This window comes from Bos grunniens, chromosome 11 (genome assembly GCF_055505025.1).
Source record: "Bos grunniens cultivar Pamir isolate PY7600 chromosome 11, Bosgru_T2T1.0, whole genome shotgun sequence".
In the NCBI taxonomy this organism is placed as follows: Eukaryota; Metazoa; Chordata; class Mammalia; order Artiodactyla; family Bovidae; genus Bos; species Bos grunniens.
The window spans coordinates 83,757,946-83,780,669 of NC_141175.1; the positions used below are offsets into that span (position 1 = coordinate 83,757,946).

Here is a 22,724-nt window from a genome sequence, read left to right on the forward strand (position 1 = left end):
CAAGGATCGAACCTAGGTCTCCCACATTGCAGGCAGATTCTTTACCAGCTGATCTACCAGGGAAGTTCAAGAATTCTGGAGTGGGTAGCCTATTCCTTCTCCAGGAGATCTTCCTGACCCAGGAATTGAACCAGGGTCTCCTGCATTGCAGGTGGATTCTTTACCAACTGAGCTACGAGGGAAGGCCCTGAATTTAAGGATAGGAGGGGATAAGGATTCCACTTCTTATTGAGGGAGTGATAAGCTTCTGGAAAAGCACATGAGGTGGAAAACATTGCTGTATCCATATAGACTACAAAGGAAGACACATTTCCTAGCCTCAGGTTGGGATTTTAGACAAGTGAACAATTCCATGGTACTGTGTCATTGTGTGACTAGAGGAGGACAGGATCTATGGAAACCTAGTACTAAAGGTTTCCTGGAGGAAGTGACAGCCATGCTGAGATCTAAAAGCTGAGTAAAATCAGAAATTTAAGTTTGAATGGAGGCAGAAAAATGTTTCAGTGGTTTAGTTACCACCAGGATAATAACATTCTGCTATAATCTTCCCAGAGTTTATAATTCTGATCCCTGTAAAAATGCTGATACTCTTAGAAACAGTAGCAATTCTTCATGGAAACTCACCTTAGTTGAGTACCTCCCATGAGTCAGACATTGTGCTACTCACTTTCTTTGTATTCTTCACCTAAAATTTTTACGAAGATTTCACAGAATAGTATTATCCTCTTATATAATTGAAGAAACTGAGGCTTAGATACAATTTAGCTGATGCATGATCTAAATCAAGGCCTGCCTGACATCACATCTTCAGCTACCTCATACTCCACTTTCAGAAATATGTGTGGCCCTCAGAGGATTAACAGTTTAACAGCCAGAATAATATCAATGAAAATAAAATTAACAACTATTAAATGCTGACTTTATGTCAGACACTGTTCTAGGTTCTTAGAATGTATAAGCTCCCTTATTTACCAATTCTGTGTGAAATAATTCACACAGAAAGAACATTTTCACTTGGGTGGTTAGATGGAGAAAGATGAGAACAGCAGATACTTGGGACAAGTAGATAAGGAGGAAGACTATGAATTTGGTGTCAGTGGTGGGATAGCAGGGCATAGGGAGAGGAGTGGGGATCCAAATATACACTGTCCACTGTTCAGTTTTGCTTGAACTACTCTGAAGATGATGATGAACTAACCTTTGTGACCAAAAACAACCATCTCAAGGTTTCAATGGTAGCTATCCTGCAGTGTTCTTTGGAGGAGAGTGTGTGAAAGTCCCCTGCAGCCGACCCACATCTTAACTGTGATGAATTTCCTTTCTAGGTTCAGTACAATGTTCTGATATCTAAATTCTTTGCTATCAGGAACTTTAACTCTCTGACCAGACAATAAGAGACTTCACAGTTTACTCTTTTTCTTTGTCTCAGATCAGCAACATAATTTGTGGGGCTTCTTGTTTAAAGTGTATTAAGATCTTCAAGACAGCAATAGTAGAGCTTTAAACCAAGTGTGAGACCCTGTCAAAATGCAGGCTACACACTCATGAAGCCATTCCTATCCCTGTCATTGGAAAACTACATATCCTACTGATGTCCTCTGTGTCTCAGTTGTACATGGTTTCTGAATGCAAGGCTCACCTGTGAATTTGGGTTTGAGTGGTGACATCAGTGCCCTATAGGAGATTCTTCTGTTCTTCTGAGAACAGGTAGCACATAAATCCTTGGCACTACTGGCCACAGTAAACCTCTTTTTAATTAAGTGCATCACTTTTCTTCCAGTGTTCTGACACCCTGAGGTTTTTAGGAAGATTTATCACTCTGGGGACCTGGCTTAATATATATTTCTTGTGACAGGTAGGAATATACCAACCCAGCAAGTTGGGCATAGAGAAACATGAATTGCTGATGGTCTGAAACCTTCCACTTCTTTAAATTTTGCTGATCATCAGGCTCCCTTTTCATAGGCAGTGCAGCTACCTGCTATTAGCTCTTACTTAGTTTGTGCTTCTTAATATGAAGACTACTTGCCAGGTTACCTTTGTAGCATTAAAAAATTTCTGACTTCAGAGCTAATTTCAAATAAAAGTGTACTTGGACTTATAATCAGACCAAAGATTGGGGAGTGCAGTGAATGGGACCGGAGATTAGGGAGTGCAGTGAATAAAGTGTAAGGAAATAGACTCTGTATCACAATTTCCTTCTTAGGAATGCATACTGTGTTCATTGGTTTAAAATAGTTACCTGCCCGAGTCTTATTTCCCACTGACTTTATTTAAATATAGAAGGGTACAAAATAGTGAGTGCCTAATTACAATTCAATGGCCTGCCTTGCATATCACTGCTGATCATTTTATCGGTATTCTACTTGCTTTGCAACTAGATTTTACACTTCTCAAGCACCATGTTTTATAAAAACTTGTTTTATTAATATAGTAGAATGTTAGAATTGAATTACTTTAGAGGATATTTATTTTTACTCCATCCAAGAAGCATCTGTAGATTGGTTTTCCATAAAAGTGCTGTGATAAATGTTTGGCTGCCTAAATCACTAGATCCTGATTCCTCTTGCCTCTCAAAAGACTGCCTGCCAGTCAGGTGGAAAGAGCAAAATCCAGGGTCAAAATAGGAGAAAAGGGCTGCTCTGATATGAATTTGTATAATGGGAACACAAAGAAGAGATTGGATAATGATTTAATTAATTCAGTTATAATTATTGAGCTTCGACTATATGCCTGGCATGCTACCAGGTGTGCATGATGAAGCAGAAAAGAAGATATACTTAATCCCCTCCTTCTTGGGGGAGAATGATAGCAAATAGCTTTTCCTGGAGGAGTGAGAAGTCTTCATGCAGAAGGTGAAAGTTGAACTGATTCTTCAAGCTTAAATAGAAGCTCAGTGAGTCACAGGGGGCTTCAAAAAAGAATCAAAGGACAGAGTTTTTTTTTGTCCCACTTCTCACCTCCTCTAGCTATTTCCTTTATAGTGTTTATAATGATGGCTGGGTATATGAACTGACAGTTTTCATCGACAAATTTTCAGTTAGCTGTTTTAGTGAGCTGTGGCAATTTCTTTCCATGGTGTCATTTATTTCCAATACTTTGGACTTTTTCAGTTTTAGCATACACAGTGCTATATTCTAGTCTTATTTCCCCTTTGCTTCATGGGAGGCTTGCTCATCCTGTTGTATTCCTAATAGTAAGATGAGTGATTCATCTGCAACCAATGTCTTTGTATTTTGCAGGTGAATGTAATGTATGCTGTGGGGTGGGGTGGAATACGAGTGGGGAGATTAGGGTTGGCTTGGCTATCCTGGAATGAGTTCTCCCTGTGTAAGACTAATGGGCCCAGTTTTTCTTCCAGGATCTTTGCTGCTGCCAGAAAAATGCTAAATATATAGCCTCAGCAGCATAGATCAAGTAGATGAACTTTTGGGGAAATGAGAGATTTTACATTTGTAATGTCAGCAAAGGGAAATGGGAGCTATAAAATTCTTACTTGCCATTAGTGTCACGTTTCCAGCAGGTTTCGATAATGTGACTGAATCTATATCCCAGGGAGATTTGGAGTCTTGATAGCTACTAGATTGTATATTTTGATGATAACTTCTTTGAACTGGCTTATCCAGCCATAATACCTGCAAGATGGAAGCACAGAAGACCACAGGGTGATCAACAGGACTATTGTGGTAAAAAATATGTATATCTAATTTTCTGAGAGATTCAAAGCCATTTGAAGCATTTCAAGTCTGTATTAGCAACAGACAAGTGCTCTGTTTTAAAGGTGAGTAAGTCAAAAAGGCCTGAGCTTTGATTTCGTTTACTGAAAAAGCACCAGACCTAGACTCATATCTGTGTTCAAATCTCACCTCAACCACGAATTAGCTGTGTTCACTGAGGCAAGCTATTAATACTTATCCTCTCTGGGCCTCAGGCTTCCCTGGTGGCTCAGATGGTAAAGAATCTGCCTGCAATGTGGTAGACCCAGATTTGATCCCTGGGTCAGGAAGATCCCCTGGAGAAGGGCATGGCAACCCACTCCAGTATTATTGCTGGAGAATTTTATGGACAGAGGATCCTGTCAGGCTACAGTCCATGGGGACACAAAAAATCGGACATGACTGAGTGACTAACACTTCTCTGGGCCTCAGTTTCTTGTCTTAAAATGGAGCTAAGGCCTGACTAGTAGGTGCTATATAATAGTAAAAGGAAATAGGGGGTATAATGATAAAACATTTCATTAATAGTGCTATACAAATACTTTTTTTTCCTCTCTTGCATAGTCCCTTGAGATGTCATGTACAGCTCACATTTGATCAAGAGCAAATTCTGTTTATCAGTTGGAGGTGATTAAGCTAAGTGCTAGGAAATTTGAGATCTAGTTATCTCTGCCGCTTGAGCCAGTCATTCATTTATTTACTCATACATTCATTTGCTGTATTAGTTTGTAAACTATTTAATGTGCTTTGTCTCCAGTCACTTGATCTTTTGATGCTTCAGTTTTCAAACATATGAAAGAATGTTAGTACTATTCCTCAAATTTCCTAAGAGGATCAAAGGAAATTCTATGGACCTACCCAAGGGATGACCCTTATCTCAAATAATAATAGCAACAACAATTTCAGAGAAATTAAGTTGAGATTGCTAATGGAACTCAAGGACTGGAAGGCAAAGGGAGAAGATCAGTTTCCAGGCGAGAGCAAGGCTTCCAGGAGTGGCCTCCTAGGGACTCTAGGATTCCCTGTGTTAGATACTGGGAAGTGTGTGTTTGAACACTATCTTGAGTGTAGTGGGATGACAGAAATTGAAAAGAGGCACCAACCATGCTATGGTTGACAGCCATGCTTGAAAATATTTCTTCGAACAGGTGAGGTAAAAGAAAGGACACGTTTTAAAATTTGGACTGCAAGGACAGGCATGTGACTTCCCCTGGCTGCTCAAGTTCAGTATCCAGCTAGCACCTTGCCAAGGAGGGCCATCAGCAGAGTTTCTAGGAAGACTAGGCATGAGTGGGATGAGGAACTTGTATCCCTGCAACATGAAAGAATGGCACCTGGTTCTGAAATATCTACTTAAAACTGAAGGGGAAACTCAAATGGGGGCTGAATTTCCCTCATTATAGTTGGAAGGGGCTGAGTCTTAGGATAATGATATTGTTAATCTTTTGTACCCTGATTCTATCCATCCTCAACCTGTTAAAGTGCTTTCAAAAATATAAAACAATAAACAAAATATGAAAGAAAAAGGAAACATGTTATATTCCCTTTCATCCAGCTAAAGGTCAGGTAAGGGTAGAAGATTTCTTCTTTTTTTTTTTTCAGTGTTCTGGAGCTGTCCCTTACCAGGATACAGAGGTCTTACTTCCTTTCTTCATCCCTCCATTCCCTCCTTCCTTTCCTTCTTTATTTGTTTTCTTTTTTCCCCTCCCTCTGTTCTTTTCTTGCTCCCTTTCTTCCTTTCATTGCAGTAGGTGGGCTTAGTTGCCCCATACCATGTGGGATCTTAGTTCCTTGATCAGGGGTCAAATCCATGTGCCTTGCATCAGAAGGCAGATTTCTTAACCACTCCACCAGGAAAGTCCCATGGACTTATTGAAAACAGACTTTTAAAGATTTTTCCAACACCCTAACCCTTCCCATTATTTCTCTCATTCTCTTCCTCCTGTCTCCTCTTCACTCCTCCCTGCCCCCAAATCTTTCACTTTTCTCCCAGCCTTCACATTCTACTGAAGTTGATGCTTGGTCAAGCGAGCATCTTTACCTATCCTTAGTATGGAGTTCAGAGAAGGCAATGGCACCCCACTCCAGTATTCTTGCCTGGAAAATCCCATGGATGGAGGAGCTTGGTGGGCTGCAGTCCATGGGGTTGCTAAAAGTTGGATACGACTGAGCGACTTCACTTTCACTTTTCACTTTCATGCATTGGAGAAGGAAATGGCAACCCACTCCAGTGTTCTTGCCTGGAGAATCCCAGGGATGGGGGAGCCTGGTGGGCTGCCGTCTACGGGGTCACACAGAGTTGGACACGACTGAAGTGACTTAGCAGCAGCAGTATGGAGTTAGAATAAAGAGGGAAAATCAGATGGGATCAGCCTTTACCATGAGGTTCAGGGGATATAATTGATGAACTTAATCAACACATATCATTTTTAAAAAGATGGCAGTGTTATCAATGCCCCTTCTCCTACCCATGAGATGGCTATCTAGGAGTACCTTATTTAAAGGTACTGATTTATGACTCCCCCTTAAATTGGATGATGAATTTGGGACATTCACTTATCCTTACTGATTCCATTGGCTTCTTGCCTCATGGAATGTCAACCAGGGAATGTTTCTCTGAGGAGTTTATTCTATCCTCTTCCCCATTTCCAATGTGTTGTATCTTCTTGTGCTAATGTCTTAGGGGCATGCAAACCACAGTAGGTGGGAACCCTGGGAGACTGAACATTTAGAAGACTGCCCCAAATCTTAGCATTTATCTGTTCTCTGTTTAAGTTTCCAGGCTAAGAAGAAAAATAGCTTGTGTCATTATATATTCCTTTTTATTGCTTGGATGAAGTTAGGTACGAGGGATTCATATTATAGGTATGATTTCAGGTTGTGAAGACTTTCATCTTTCTAAAACTCTGTGTTGACTCTTTTAAGTTCTAGTTCTAAAAATTGGTCCTTCTTGTGGTTCTCGTGTTTTATATGTTAAGAGGCAGACACTGTTGGCTGTGGTAGCACTAAACAGAGGCTTTTCATTTATATTTTTGTAAAAGAATAAAATAATTATGTTTGGCTGTCAGGTAAAAGATGAAAAGCTAAGTATTGGCCTATTCTTTGTCCCTTCCCAACTTTCTTATAACTGGAAAACTTATTTTACAAATCAAGTAAGAACACATATGGGAAAACGGCCCTTTGAATGATTCTTTCAGCCATGGTAATATGATACTTATGCATAATGTTAAATTGCCATGATCTATTGTGTCCTTCCTCCTTGATACTTTAATTAATCACACATGTGATACAAACTATGTCTTGGCCGTAAATAATGCAGAGGAAATAATGCTAATATATAATGAAAACACACAAAGGGAATTCAAATCCAGCAACAGAGTCAGAGTTCATCATAACACACATAAATATTTTACTTTAACTTTGTTCCTCATTAGGAAAGTTTGGCTTTTAGATTTTCATCATTGAAGAAGTTACCTTGTTTTTCTTCTGTTCTAAGATTTAAATATTTTCACATCATTCTTCCAAGGCTATTTTTTTTTTTCTGAATTGATACCTCTAGTATGTCTACATTTCTCTCCTCTCCTTTAATGAAAAGCTACAGTTAACTTTTAGTGGCATCCATGTGTCACATTGTAGAACCCTTAGATACAGGAATAATAATAGCAATAATAAAAACCAGAAGCCTGAAAAAAGAAGACAAATCTTCCTAAATGTTAAACTTTTATTTGTATCTGAAGTTTTGAAAAAGGTCATCCAAAAATTCAAATGCATATTTTCTTACCTTTAGAATTCGCAAAACTCTGATAGTTTGTTGGTTAAGTTAAGAAACAAGCATCCTTTGCTTTTGCTTTTTAAATTTATGATATAAAGTGAGATCCTAAATCACAAACCTAAATGTAAAATGCAACCGCATAAAACTCCTAGAAGATAACACAGGAGAAGATCTAGATGACCTTGGATATGTTTTTAGATACAACACAAAAGACATGATCCATGAAAGATATAATGGATAAGCCAGACTTCATTAAAATTTAAAAATTTTGTTCTATGAAAGACAATATTAAGTAAATGAAAAACAAACCACAGATTGATAAAAACATTTATTAAAGACACTAGTGATAAAGGACTACTATTTAAAATATACAAGAAACTCTTAAATTCAACATTAAGAAGTCATTCTGATTGAAAAATGGGCCAAAGACCTTAATGGGCTTTTCACTAAAGTAGGTATATACATGGCAAATAAGCACATGAAAAGATGTTCCACATCATATGCCATTGCTGCTGCTGCTGCTAAGTTGCTTCAGTCGTGTCTGACTCTGTGCGACCCCATGGACGGCAGCCCACCAGGCTTCCCTGTCCCTGGGATTCTCCAGGCAAGAACACTGGAGTGGGTTGCCATTTCCTTCTCCAATGCATGAAAGTGAAAAGTGTAAGTGAAGTCGCTCAGTCATGTCTGACTCTTCGCGACCCCATGGACTGCAGCCCACCAGGCTCCTCCATCCATGGGATTTTCCAGGCAAGAGTACTGGAGTGGGGTGCCATTGCCTTCTCCATCATATGCCATTAGGGAAATACAAATTAAGACAATGAGACAACACTACACTCCTATTAGAAGGGCCAAAATCTAGAAGACTGTCAACAGAAAATACTGACAAGGATGTGGAACAATAGGGAATTTCTTGTGGGAATGCAAAATGGTATAGGTGCTGGGTAAGACAATTGGGCAGTTTCTTGTAGAACGAAACATACTCTTACCATATGATCTAGCAGTCATACTCTTTGGTATTTACCTCAAGGAGTTTAAAACTGTATCCATACAAAAACCCGCAGGTATATATTTATAGAAGCTTTCTTCATAATTGCCAAAATGTGGAAGTGACCAAGATGTCATTTGGTAGGTAAACGGAAAAATAAACTCTGGACCATCCAGACAATTGGGTGTTATTCAGTGCTAAAAGAAATTAGCTATTGTGTATATTTTGGATATGAATTCTAGGTCAATTGCTTCATTTACAAATATTTACTCAGTTCTGAGGGTTGTCTTTGTTTTGTTTATGGTTTCCTTTGCTGTGTAAAACTTTTAAGCCTAGTTAGGTCCCATTTATTTATTTTTGTTTTTAATTTCGTTCCTCTAGGAGGTGGGTCAAAAAAGATCTTGCTGCGATTTATGTGAACGAGTGTTCTGCCTGTATTTTTCCTCTAAGAGGTTTTTTTCCTTTTCTTTTTAATTTAATTAATTAATTTATTTATTTATTTTTGGCTCTGCTGGGTCTTTGTTGCTCTAGTCAGGCTTTTCTCTAGTCGCAGTGAGTGGGGGCTACTCTGGTTGCAGTGCATGGATTTCTCATTGCCATGGCTTCTCCTGTTGCAGAGCACGGGCTCCAGGGCACCTCGGGCTTCAGTAGTTGTGGCACATGGCCTCACTAATTGCAGTTCCCAGGCTCTAGAGCACAGGCTCAATAGTTGTGGCCCCCAGGCTTAGGTCCTCAGGGCATGTGGAATCTTTCTGGATCAGGGATCAAACCCATGTTTCCTGCATTGGCAGGCAGATTCTTTACCACTGAGCCATCAGGGAAGCACCCTCTAGGAGTTTTATAGTGTCTGGACTTACATTTAGGTCTTTAATCCATTTTGAGTTTATTTTTGTGTATGATGTTAGGGAATGTTGTAATTTCATTCTTTTACATATAGCTGTAAAATTTTCCCAGCATCGATTATTGAAGAGACTGTCTTTTCTCCACTGAATATTCTTGCCTCCTTTGTCGTAGATTAATTGACTATAGATGTGTGAGTTTATTTCTGGGTTTTCTATTCAATGAGTGAAAAAGATGAAGATAAAGAAGATGTGTTAATAAAATAAGCCAGCCACAAAAGGACAAAAGCTGCATGATTCCATTTATATGAGCTCTGTAGTATAGTCAAGTTCAAGGAAACAGAAAGTAGAATGGTGGTAGCCAGGAGCTAAGAGGAGAGGCTAATGGGGATTTATTGTTTAAAGGGTATAGAGCTTCAGTTTTGCAAGAGGAAAAAGTCCTAAAGATGGGTTGCACAATGGTGAAGGTGGTAAATTTTATGTTACATGTATTTTACCACAATTAAAAACAAAAAGTAAGGGAGAAACCTTAAAGTTAGTATATTCTCAAGTTTTAAGTTGAAATTTCAAAAGAGTTTTTTTTAACTTGAATACCATTTATCCATATGTCTATGAATTCATTCAGCAAATATCGATCAACTATTGCATAACAAATTGGGCTGCCCCTTGCCATTTATTTTATGTCATCTTCCCAATAATTCTAGGAGAGAGAGATAATTAGCTACATTGTTTTCTGAAAAAAGGAGACATAAAAGAGATACTTGTTGAGAGTTACAGTGTCGCTTGACAGGAGAGCTTCGAGGATAGCCACTAGAATTTATCTGGCATGTCAGTTCTGATGGATGAGAAGGGCCTCCTGAAATGCTGCTTTGAGAATAAAATTGAAGCTATATTTGCACTCAACTGCCAGGGACAGGAAGAGGAGAGGCAGTTGCAGCTCTCATGCTGAGATTTGTAATCCTTCGCCCTTGTCCAGATCTAAATTCCTTTTATTATATATCAGCTGAATTTTGACACTGCAGAAAGTGTCAAGAAGCAGAGTTCCAGTCAACATAGATTAGTTAGATTGCTGTTTTTCAGAAAGTTGCAAAAAGCAAAATATTTAAATCTATAGGAAAAGGTGGGCTATGCATTTAATAAGCCTGACAACAGTAGCTATACTCATGGTGAAGGGTAGGTTTGTTCTTTTTTCTTCTCAAGAGAAAGCAAGTTATGGAAATAAGCACAATTTACTTTAGTTTATTTTCACACTTATGTGTAAAAATATGGTTCTTTATTCATCTAAAGGCAAAATTGAGTAAGTGTGTAATTCTGGCTAATAGTTCAGCAGAGTTTTCAGAAATTCAGATATCCATCAGGCAGCCTCTGTAATGTGTGTTCACACATTGCTTTAGCTCCCAATTCACATATTCTAACTCTAGGCAGTATATTTTCATCACTTCTATTAGGAATTAAAAATCTGTGAAATTTAATTTGAGTAGCGATTAAAAATAAAATTAAGTGCACCTCTAGAAAATGCTCTCTTTTTTTTTTTTTTTGAATGTTGTTGTTGTTCAGTCACTCAGTCATGGCTGACTCTTTGAGACTGCATGGACTGCAGCACACCAGGCTTCCCTGTCCTTCACCATCTCCCAGAGGTTGTTCAAACTCATGTCCATCGAGTCAGTGATGCCATCCTACTATCTCATCCTCTGTCATCCCCTTCTCCTGCCTTCAATCTTTCCCAGCATCAAGGTCATACCTAATGAGTTAGCTCTTCTCATCAGGTGGCCCAAGTGTTGGAGCTTCAGCTTCAGCATCGGTCCTTCCAATGAATATTCAGGGTTAATTTCCTTTAGGATTGACTGGTTTGATCTCCTTGCAGTCCAAGGGACCCTTGAGAGTCTTCTCCAACACTACGGTTCAAAAGCAATTCTTTGGTATGAATGTACCATTTGAGAATTTCTCAGCCTTAGAAAACTTGCTTTCTAGGACATTACAGAATTGAATGGACCATGAGCATCTTAGAAAGATGCTAGATAAATTTCCCTAAAGATATTTGAAGTATTGCAGATCAAGACTCTTGAAAAGTGATGAAATTGGGTAAATATTATACTGACACTTTCTTGTAAGATATAAAACCAAGAGTCTGAAAATACCTCAAATAGTAAATTACTAATGTTGAAAGATATCTATGAGGCCATTAAGTGACAAAGAAAGGAATCATATTAATCATGATATAGCAATTTTTATAACCTTCTGTATACATGTGTTTGTAAATGCATAAATAAAGATTTAAGAAATACACCCACACTAAAATATATAAAGCTACTTCCAAATAGGTGGTGAAGGCATGGGGAAGAACAAAGAAAAGATTGAATATTTTATTATATGTTTTTTTATTGTTTGCTTTATAAGATACATACTATTCAATTTTGTGACTTTTGAAACTTAAAAGGAAAAAACATGAACTTATTTTTGAAATCCTGTCTATATTCTGGCATTGTAAGTGAATAATACACAGTATAAAGAGACAATATATTTCTGTTGACACTAATTCTTCCAATCTCTTAGTCATTTGGCCTAAAGCAGTATTTTCTCCAGATTCTAAATCAAAATATATCAGTAGATTAAATCAATATAATAGGTCATTTCTGTTTCCTTCATCTCTGTTGACAACTTTTCTATTGAGTTGTTTGTCCTTTTCTTATTGATTTGTCAGAATTACATAAGAATTAAGTATACTAATCCTTTGGTAGTTTATATATTTTTAAAGTTTCATCCAGTTAAGTGCTTGAATTTTCTCTTTTTTACAGTTTAATAATGAACAGAACTCCTTAATTTTAGTGTGAAAGTGAAGTTGCTCAGTCGTGTCCGACTCCTAGCGACCCCATGGACTGCAGCCTACCAGGCTCCTCTGTACATGTAACTGAGTATTTATATGTGTGTGTGTTTAATTTATGGTGTGTTATTGTGGTTGTGTATAATCCAGTGTACTCAATCCTTATATCACTGCCAACCATATATTTTCTTGACTTATAATGACTTACAACTGATTTTAGTTTTTTCTTTAATATTTGAATTTCTGATCCAGTTGGAGTTTGTTTACACTGTGATATAAGATCTCATTACATTATGGAAGGTGTTGTTTGGAAACACCTATTGTCCCAGTAATCATTTATTGAAAACCCTGTGTTTTTCCAACTGACCTGCAAGCTATGCCCATTCTATTGTAAATAAATTATAACTGCTATACACATGTGTCTGCTTTTGGGCTCTTTATCTTGTTCCATTATTCATCTATCTTTGTACCAGTTTCTCAATGATTTTTGCTTATTCCTTATCCCTAAAACAAGACCAGGAGCTGATTGTGGCTCAGATCATGAACTCCTTATTACCAAATTCAGACTAAAATTGAAGAAAGTAGGGAAAACCACTAGACCATTCAGGTATGACCTAAATCAAATTCCTTATGATTATATAATGGAAGTAAGAAATAGATTTAAGGGACTAGATCTTATAGATAGAGTGCCTGATGAACTATGGAATAAGGTCCGTGACATTGTACAGGAGACAGGGATCAAGACCATCCCCATGGAAAACAAATGCAAAAAAGCAAAATGGCTGTTTAGGGATGACTTACAAATAGCTGTGAAAAGAAGAGAATGAAAAGAAAGGACAAAAGGAAAGATATAATCATCTGAATGCAGAGTTCCAAAGAATAGCAAGGAGAGATAAGAAAGCCTTCTTCAGCAATCAATGCAAAGAAATAGAGGAAAACAACAGAATGGGAAAGACTAAAGATCTCTTCAAGAAAATTAGAGATACCAAGGGAACATTTCATACAAAGATGGGCTCAATAAAGGACAGAAATGGTATGGTCCTAACAGAAGCAGAAGATATTAAGAAGAGGTGGCAAGAATACACAGAAGAACTGTACAAAAAAGATCTTTATGACCAAGATAATCATGATGGTGTGATCACTGACCTAGAGCCAGACATCCTGGAATGTGAAGTCAAGTGGGCCTTAGAAAGCATCACTACCAACAAAGCTAGTGGAGGTGATGGAATTCCAGTTGAGCTATTTCAAATCCTGAAAGATGATGCTGTGAAAGTGCTACACTCAGTATGCCAGCAAATTTGGAAAACTCAGCAGTGGCCACAGGACTAGAAAAGGTCAGTTTTCATTCCAATCCCAAAGAAAGGCAATGCCAAAGAATGCTCAAAGTACCGCACAATTGCACTCATCTCACACACTAGTAAAGTAATGCTCAAAATTCTCCAAGCCAGGCTTCAGCAATATGTGAACCGTGAACTTCCTGATGTTCAAGCTGGATTTAGACAAGGCAGAGGAACCAGAGATCAAATTGCCAACATCTACTGGATCATGGAAAAAGCAAGAGAGTTCCAGAAAAACATCTATTTCTGCTTTATTGACTATGCCAGATCCTTTGACTGTGTGAATCACAATAAACTGTGGAAAATTCTGAAAGAGATGGGAATACCAGACCACCTGACCTGCCTCTTGATAAATCTGTATGCAGGTCAGGAAGCAACAGTTAGAACTGGACATGGAACAACAGACTGGTTCCAAATAGGACAAGGAGTACGTCAAGGCTGTATATTGTCACCCTGTTTATTTAACTTATATGCAGAGTATATCATGAGAAATGCTGGGCTGGATGAAGCACAAGCTGGAATCAAGATTGGCAGGAGAAATATCAACAACCTCAGATATCCAGATGACACCACCCTTATGGCAGAAAGTGAAGAGAAACTAAAAAGCCTCTTGATGAAAGTGAAAGAGGAGAGTGAAAAAGTTGGCTTAAAGCTCAACATTCAGAAAACGAAGATCGTGGCATCTGGTCCCATCATTTCATGGGAAATAGATGGGGAAACAGTGGAAACAGCATCAGACTTGATTTTTGGGGGCTCCAAAATCACTTCAGATGGTGATTGCAGCCATGAAATTAAAAGATGCTTACTCCTTGGAAGGAAAGTTATGACCAACCTAGATAGCATATTCAAAAGCAGAGACATTACTTTGCCAACAAAGGTTCATCTAGTCAAGGCTATGGTTTTTCCCGTGGTCATATATGGATGTGAGAGTTGGACTGTGAAGAAAGCTGAGGACCAAAGAATTGAATCTTTTGAACTGTGGTGTTGGAGAAGACTCTTGAGAGTCCCTTGGACTGCAAGGAGACCCACCAGTCCATCCTAAAGGAGATCAGTCCTGGGTGTTCATTGGAAGGACTGATGCTGAAGCTGAAACTCCAATACTTTGGCCACCTGATGTGAAGAGTTTACTCATTGGAAAAGGCTCTGATGCTAGGAGGGATTGGGGGCAGGAGGAGAAGGGGATGATAGAGGATGAGATGGCTGGATGGCATCACCTACCTGATGGACGTGAGTTTGAGTGAAATCCGGGAGTTGGTAATGGACAGGGAGGCCTGGAGTGCTGCAGTTCATGGGGTCACATAGAGTTGGACACAACTGAGTGACTGGACTGAACTGAATCACTATGTGAGAATCATTCTGTGTCATAATTTCATCATCTATCTTCTATAGTGAAATGTCTTTTCAAATCTTTCTGCCTTTTGTTTTTAAACTTTGGTTTTTATTGAGTTAAAGAATTCTTTACATTTTGTCAGCAAAAGAGACACTGATGTATAGAACAGTCTTTTGGACTCTGTGGGAGAGGGAGAGGGTGGGATGATTTGGGAGAATGGCATTGAAACGTGTATAATATCATATATGAAACGAGTCTCCAGTCCAGGTTTGATGCATGATACTGGATGCTTGGGGCTGGTGCACTGGGACGACCCAGAGGGATGGTACGGGGAGGGAGGAGGGAGGAGGCTTCAGGATGGGGAACACGTGTATACCTGTGGCGGATTCATGTTGATATATGGCAAAACCAATACAATATTATAAAGTTAAAAAATAAAAAAAAAGAATTCTTTACATTTTGGATACAAACTTTTCATCAAAAATATGTCTTCCAACTATATTCTTCTAGCATGTGACTTTCCTTTTCATTGTGTAGCAGTGTCTTTTGAAGTATAAAGGTCTATAAATCTGAAGTCCAATCTGCTGATCTTTTCCCCCTCTAGTTTGTAGTTTCTATGTTTTATTTGAGAAATCTTTGCATAACCCAAGATCACCAAGATCTCCTACTGAACTTTTCTCATAAAAGTTTTACAGTTTTAGTTCTTACATGCAGGTCCATAATACATCTTGAATTACTTTTCTGGGTCGTGTTTTGCCTCTTTTTGTTGTTTCTTTGGTTTTGAAGAGGTTCTTCATAAACATGGACTGGTCAGTACTGAGCTGAAGACTTGAAAAGAAATTTCTGAAGATCTCCAGAGATTTTCCTTGCAGCTTACTTCTGTCTGATACTTTGTTTTACTGATTCTACCTGCCTTGGCCTCGCCAAATTGCCTTGGCCACCTCTTCTCTGTTCCCTCAACTCAGGGAAACTGCTCAGGTCTGTGTGGCTTCTCCCTCCCTTTTAAGTAGCCCACAAACTTTCTCTAGGCTGTAAGTTGTGGCCACTTTTGGGCATACCTCATTTCTTTCCTTTTTCTCAGGGATCACGATTTTGTGCTATTTTTTTGTCCAGTCCCTAAGAATTGTTGTTTCCAATATTGTTTCCCAATGTTTTAAGTTGTTTACAATGGAAGGATAAATCCTGTGACTGAAAGCGTGAAGTTCCTAAAGAGGTTCTTGTATGTAAGACCTCAAAAATCTTAGTGACTGAGGTCCAACAAATATAAATGAGACAATGAATATAAGAAAATACAATATTAGTGGACTTATTTACTATAAATAAAATTAGATTTCATAACAGAAGAGAAACTTTTTTAAAAGTTTCATAGAATCTCTTGAACTTTTTGACTAATAGTGACTTGTTTAATAGATAGGAACCATTATGATTTTCAGTGAAGAGCTTGACCCAAGACACAAAGGGAAGCATGCATGAAAGATCTGAGTATCAGTAGGATGAGACAGAAGAAAAGTTTACTTACAGTGGGGTCAGGTGATGTGAGTTCTTGAAGCACTCTGGTAAGGCATTGACAAAGGAGGGACATTTGTTTTTATCCAAAATCTTACCTATATTCATCTGGCAGTGATGTGGAGAGGTAAAGACAGATTTAGACTAAAGGAGATAAACCAGATGGCTGCTACAATTCAGGCTTGTTTGTTAGTGTGTGGTTACATAACAAAACCTAAGAGAAAGGGAACAAGTTTGAAACGTATTAAAAGGTTGGAACAAGAGGATTTAGTAACAAGGTTAGAAGAAGAAGAATGATTTAATGAATACAGGAAGCATTTTGAGGAGAAGGTATTTTATTTTAAATATTCTTTAGCTTCATTTTGAGAATTCAAAACTCACTGTATCAGAGTAAACTGGGAAAAAATAATAACGGTGTTCAGATCTAGTCATGATGTTATCATAACATACAATTTATGATTATAACATATATATATATATATAAACTTATATAAAACTTATGCAGTTAATGATTAAATTTTCTAATTCACTGGTTTTGTTTATTTTATACAAATGAGAAAGGCTTCCAGTTTCCAGAACAGAAAATCATAAAAAGAGATTTATCCAAAGTGCCCTAAAACATAAAGAGCCCTAAAAATGGTAGATGTTTTCTTCTAATCTCAGTCATGATCAGGATTAACTAGAGTCACAAGAAGCAATGGCAAATGAAATGAGTGTTTGATTTTTGAGGGAAGGTACCATGGGAAGGCATATTGGGATGGTATTCTCAATGAATATTAATATTAATGGAAATAAAACTTGCATTTGGTTTGCATGCCACATGCAAGGAGAAAAGGCAAAGAGGAAGGAAGGGGGTTGAGATGGCTTTAGCAGTTAGGTCTGTTTAAGTGCCAAAGACATTTCTCTTGGAAAAGTCCAGCTTGTTGTGTGATTGCTAAGCTGCAAAGCTAAGGCAGGGACCTTTTGCCCCCTTCATGCATAATGATACCCTTTCCCATTTTCACTTCAGACTTGAATTTTCCTTTTCTTGACATCTTATTGATTTATTCTTCTGGGGATTCTTTCAAGAAGAAAACTCATCCTGAGGAAAAAAATCAAGCCAAGTCTAATTGACTAAACTTTCCTAGTGCTCAATGCTGAAAAGCAAACTTTTCAAGTTTTTGCCAATTGGCAGGACTTTTAATGACAGGCTTCTAGGATCAAAGTAAACCTTTTAACTTCTTTTAACAGTAAATTCACTGGTGACTATTGACATGTAAAACACTCTCCAGGCAGAAACAGAAATCTGAGATCAGTTGAATATTACCAAGTATCCTAAATGGAGGACAATTCAGCATGCTCCCCATTAACCAGGAACAAAGCCTCCAGACCCAAGGAGAGAAGAGAGAGCATGTGATTGATGAGGGAATGTAGAGGAGCAAGCACTTTACAAATCTCACGGTTGGGGTGGGATTTAATGGCACAGAACGGTTTGTAGTCATTTATTGAAACACCAATAATTAATAATAAAAAGGAACTACTGTGGAGATGAAACAGGCCTACAATAAATGTGTTTGCTTCCAAAAGGCACTATTTCCTCTTGTTTTCAAGAGAGAGGACTCAGAAAAATGTGAAGGGTCTGGAAAGTAGAAGGTACACGTTCTATTATCTAGCTCTTACTTTGTCCGTCAAGATGTTGTGTCTTTAATCAAATCACTTATCCCTTCTGGGTCTCAGGTCTTTGCTTTTCACTTCAGATTTAAACTTCCTTTTCTTGACATCTGCTACCAAGTGAGGCAACAGATGCTTTCTACCTCTCAAAACAAAAACTTTGCTTTTTTTTGTTGGTCTAAGGCTTCTGTAGTTGAGATAAGTGAAGTTTAAAAAAAAGGGCATTATTTTATGACAGACTTTATCAAGTTCTAGTAACTGTGGACCTCTATCCCCAGAAGTATTGGCTTGGTAGATTTAGAATGAAGTTCATTAATTCATATTTTAACCAAGTACTCAAGATGAGCAGTTGATACTTAAATGACATGTTAGTAACAGTTTTTCAGATCAGATTCTTCTTTCTCTCATATTTAGTCTAGCTCCATCAATCGTTCTCTTTCATATTGAGATTGCAATTAAATTCCCAAAAATGAAACAGCAGGGACCATAAGAGAGATGATGAAGAATCTTGACAGATCTCTGCCTCACTTTCTTGGGGCAGGGGGTGGTTGGCAGGTGGGGAGGGTATCCTACAAGCATCAGTTCCCTCTCTCTCATGGACTGTATAAGCAAAAGACTAGAAATGTGAGAATTTTTGGATAGTCAGACTGGGGATAGGAAGGGAGAATGAAGAGCGAGTTCTTCAAACATATTTAAGTTCTATCAGTCTCCTATCACTGCCATAACAGATCATCACAAACTTAGTGGCCTAAAGCAATACAAATTTATTGTTTTATGGTTGTGTGGTTCAGGAGTTCAAAAAGGGTTTCACTGGCTAGGATTAAGGTGTCAGCAGCGCTGAATTCTTTTTGGGAGACTCTAGGGGAGAAGTCATTCCTTTGTCTTTTCCAGTTGCTAGATGTTGCCTGCATTCCACTGCTCCTCATTCTCAAACCCAGTTGACATGGGTTGAGACCTTCTTACATCACAGCACTCTGTCTCTTGCACCTCTCTCTTCTAAGTCCATGGACCCTTGTGATTACATTATGTTAATCCAGGTAGTCCAGGATAATCTACTTATTTTAAGATCAGCTAATAATAATTCTAATTCCCCTTTGCCTTTTAATGTAACATATTCACAGGCTCTTGGGATTAGGGTGGGGACTTTTTTGGAGGAGGCAAGAGTCTGCCAGCTACACAAACCAAAATAAGAGGTCTCTCAAAGAATCATTTTTCAAAACTGAGGAGTCTGTGAAAAGAGAGACTGGCATCTCTACCCAGGTAACAGTTTTATTTAACCAATCTCGTCTGCCCTGCATCTCTCAGCAATAGAAAATATTAGTAAGTGGGATGACGTACTTATTTCAATATTTTAGTATTTTATTTCAATATTCAGATTATATGTATTTAATAGAGAGGAATTATTTACATTGCTCTTCTGTAAAACTATGTATATGTGTGTGTGTGTGTGTGTGTGTGTGCACACACACACACTATGTTTTGGAACTTTAATTCATCATAAGCAGTGAAATGAACAAAGATCATACTCCTGCCTAATACCTGGTGGCTTTTGCCTCTGTACAACATCAAAGATATATTCTGTCTAACTTCTTGCCTTATTTTTAAGTTTTGGATAATGTTTCTGGCAATGTTTTTAAGGATAGAAAATGAAGAGTTAGAGCTTATTTGAAAGGAATGAAAGGGAGAAGCAGCAGTTTTTAACCTCACTGAGTTCAGGTGTGATCAGCAAAAATACAGCAAAATTTAATATTATGAAGTGATGACAAAATACAGCATAGTTTAGGGCTGCATTTCCTGAAATGTAACAAATGTGCTCTTCTCCAAAATAAATGTCTATGAAATATGGGATTGTATTTCTGCACTGCTGACTCCTAAGGTTGGCTTTGTGACAGGTCATACCAGACTGAGTCAAGTCTGTAACCTAAACTGAGATCTTTCATAATCATTACTACCCATTCTCTGATAAGATACAGTCCTTCCAGGAGTACTTCATGTACGTAAAGTGCAAACCCTCAGTATTTGGCTATTAGCTCACTTAAAAATGTCTTGCCTGGTGGATACATTTTGTATTCTATTTTACCAACCAGAGTTTAGGTAAATGCTTATTTTTCCAAATTGTCTCCAGTTAACACTTCTTTTATTTTGCCTACCACTTTTCATAAACAGTTCAGTTCAGTCGCTCAGTCATGTCTGATTCTTTGCAACCCCATGAATCTCAGCACGCCAGGCCTCCCTGTCCATTACCAACTCCTGGAGTTCACTCAAACTCACGTCCATCGAGTCAGTGATGCCATCCAGCCATCTCATCCTCTGTTGTCCCCTTCTCCTCCCGCCCCCAATCCCTCCCAGCATCAGAGTCTTTTCCAATGAGTCAACTCTTCACATGAGGTGGCCAAAGTACTGGAGTTTCAGCTTTAGCATCATTCCTTCCAATGAAATCCCAGGGCTGATCTCCTTCAGAATGGACTGGTTGGATCTCCTTGCAGTCCAAGGGACTCTCAAGAGTCTTCTCCAACACCACAGTTCAAAAGCATCAATTCTTTAGCTCTCAGCCTTCTTCACAGTCCAACTCTCACATCCATACATGACCACAAGAAAAACCATAGCCTTGACTAGACGGACCTTTGTTGGCAAAGTAATGTCTCTGCTTTTCAATATGCTATCTAGGTTGGACATAACTTTCCTTCCAAGGAGTAAGCGTCTTTTAATTCCATGGCTGCAGTCATCATCTGCAGTGATTTTGGAGCCCCCCAAAATAAAGTCTGACACTGTTTCCACTGTTTCCCCATCTATTTTCCATGAAGTGATGGGACCAGATGCCATGATCTTTGTTTTCTGAATGTTGAGCTTTAAGCCAACTTTTTCACTCTCCTCTTTCACCTTCATCAAGAGGCTTTTTAGTTCCTCTTCACTTTCTGTCATAAAGGTGGTGTCATCTACATATCTGAGGTTATTGATATTTCTCCCGGCAATCTTGATTCCAGCTTGTGTTTCTTCCAGTCCAGCGTTTCTCATAAACAGTAGATGGCCCAATTTCTGACTTAGGGCTTATGCTACAATAGTCCTTGAATGTGAAAAACAGTTGAGTAGAACAAAAGTTACATTTAATGCTACTAAAATATGTCTACTGAGACTTGGACGCCAGGAGAAAAGTAGGATTGGACTTTGAAAAGTGGAGACTGGTGAATGGTGTTTCATTCCTTTACTCACAGCAGATTTGTGTTTATCTCATGTTGACTTCTATTCTTCTTTAGTTTCTCCCACTATTATAATTCTTTTGTTCTTCACTTTCTAGCCAAGACACTCAGGCTTTATCATCCTAACTGTCCAATTTCCTGTGTCCTTAACTTCTTTCTCCCTTTCAATATTAGTGTCCAGAGAACCCAACTTTGTTTTAGTCAAACTATCAGTGTTCTGGAATCATGTGGAGGATGTATGAAAAGAGAGCGCTGGGCCCCACTCCTAAAGATTCTTATTGAGTAGTTCTGGGGTAGGGTCTGAACAAATATGGAATCTAAAAAAAAGCAGAACTAATTGAAATAGAGTGTATATCAATTGGGAGCTGAGGTGGGGTAATGGGAGATGTTAGTCTAAGGGTATAAACTTTGATTTACAAGATGAGTAAGTTCTGGGGGTCTAACGTACAGCCTGGTGATTATATTTAATCATATTGTATTATATACTTAAAAGTTGCTATCTAAGATAGAATAGATTGAATATATAGGTAAGGATCTTTTATTCATAAACTATAAAGCCCTTTTGTGAATAATCCTTTATTTTTAAACTATACCAATATATGTTGTCATCATAAATACTATGTGAAAACAATAATGCCACATTTTTGGTAAGCTACACTTTTGATAAGTTTAAAGTTCTAAGAGCCCACCCCACAAAAGACAAGACAGGAAATGATATAAAATGTGGTTATGTTGTATATAGGCTATAAACTGTAAGAAAAAAATGTGTTTCTAGAGTTGGTTTTTAGATGTTTTTTTGAAAGGTGATTACTAATTTTCCAGATTCTACCCTCCAGGCCAATATTCTTAAATATTAAATTCTTGGGGGAAATTCTGTGTTTCTTTATGTACTATTTATTGTTAGGTGAGGACTGACATGAGATATGTACAACTACATCTAAGGATGAATTTGAGGTTGAGGGAGATGAAATCCAGTCAATGTGGTTCTGTCCCAGAAGTCAAACAGTACTGTCCAGGGCAGAAAATGTTTGCCTGAGCCTTTGGCCAATATAAGTGTATACTTCTCTTTAGTTCTTAATATTTAGTGTAATTGACTCTTTTGGGAAACAACTTTCTAGAACCCTTTTGTCAAAGGAGGAGGAGATTCCTTAGCCATTCTAAATGATGTCAAAATAACATTCCTGAAACATTAAGAAAATGATGTAAATTGTGGTTCCTAATGAGATATGTGTCAAAGTTCATTTATCACCAGGTCTGTCTGAAAAGAAGAGGTGGGGAGATACATTGGTAAACAATTTGTAGTGTAAAAGGTGATGACCAAAACAAAATGGTCATTTTTACATGGATAAAGTGAAAAGTGTTAAATGTGTACAAAAAATAGGGAAAATAAGAAAATCTAACAATAACCCATGGATTTCTTAAGAAAATCTGAACTGATGGTTACATGTATCCTGCATTATGCTTAACAACAAAACATCTTTAAGGAACAAAAAGAAGTTTCCTTTCTTTTCTGTTTCTTTTGGTAGCTGAAGAAACCTAAGAAATCATTCTAACCATAAAGTACAGAGCCT

The 22,724-nt window shown here is 38.0% G+C and overlaps 1 long non-coding RNA gene across 7 annotated transcripts in view; it reads left to right on the plus strand.

The window, feature by feature from the left end:
• Positions 1 to 22,724, plus strand: part of LOC147363450 (uncharacterized) — a 223,102-nt gene that overhangs the window by 191,378 nt on the left and 9,000 nt on the right. For 4 of the 7 annotated variants that reach the window (XR_015137125.1, XR_015137120.1, XR_015137116.1 and 1 more), the window contains one exon: positions 12,108 to 12,533. The exons of the other annotated variants lie outside the window; for them this stretch is intronic. This is a non-coding gene — a long non-coding RNA (uncharacterized LOC147363450). Of the gene's footprint in view, positions 1 to 12,107; positions 12,534 to 22,724 lie in introns of those variants that run through there. 7 annotated transcript variants of the gene reach the window in all.